The following is an 888-nucleotide window of genomic DNA, read 5'->3' as shown; positions in this document are numbered from 1 at the left end:
GTCTATCCTTGTGCAAAGTATGGACTATTATATATTTCTGGAAAGCCCTGGATGTCTACTTTCCAATGCAATTGAAAGCATGCCATTTCGAGTTCTGTAGCTCCAGAAAATCCAATTTGAGTGCAGGGAGGTCAGAATCCAACAGCATCAGCAGTCCTTTTTCAGCCTGAATCAGATTTTTGCTCAGCTCCTTCAATTTCAGCCAGAAAAATACCTGAAATTACAGAAAAACACACAACTCATAGTAAAGTCCAGAAATATGAATTTTTCCTAAAAACTACTAGAAATAGACTAAAAACTAACTAAAACATACTCTAAACTATATGAAATTATCCCCAAAAAGCGTATAAAATATCCGCTCATCACTCCTCCTGCTCCACTTTTGCTTCCTCCTTCACGTATCCACCCTAGCTACCTTCTGTGATGAGTGAACACAAAGGCAGAGTCGAGCCATCCCTCTGAGATCTTCTTCCTCTGACTGAAATCTTCTTCTTCCATTTTTGGTATGGAGAAGCTGAGATCTCTTCACCAAATCTTACCATAAGTGATGAAAATCTCAGCCACGCACAACATACTTTTAGTTTTCTTTTTCTTACCATCATTACAATGGTCTTTAGCTTGCTTCTAGTTTCTTCTTGATAGCTTGCAAAAGCTTCCATGGTTGCTGTGATGGAAGTGACCGAAAGTGAGAAGAGAGAGTAGAGAGAGAAGAGAGAGAAGAAGGATAAATTTGAACAATAATTAATGAATTTGATAAAGTAAAACAAGTTTCTCACTTCCCTTTGCTTTAGGTAGCGTGCAACATCATTAAACCCATCAAATCATTTTTCTCTTTCTCTTTCATGTTTCTAATGCCTATATTAACTTCACTTTAATAAAATTTGAATT

The sequence above is a fragment of the Arachis ipaensis genome, chromosome B08 (genome assembly GCF_000816755.2).
Source record: "Arachis ipaensis cultivar K30076 chromosome B08, Araip1.1, whole genome shotgun sequence".
NCBI classification, from domain to species: Eukaryota; Viridiplantae; Streptophyta; class Magnoliopsida; order Fabales; family Fabaceae; genus Arachis; species Arachis ipaensis.
The sequence above is the reverse complement of the archived record's forward strand: the minus strand, read 5'-3'. Positions refer to the sequence as shown.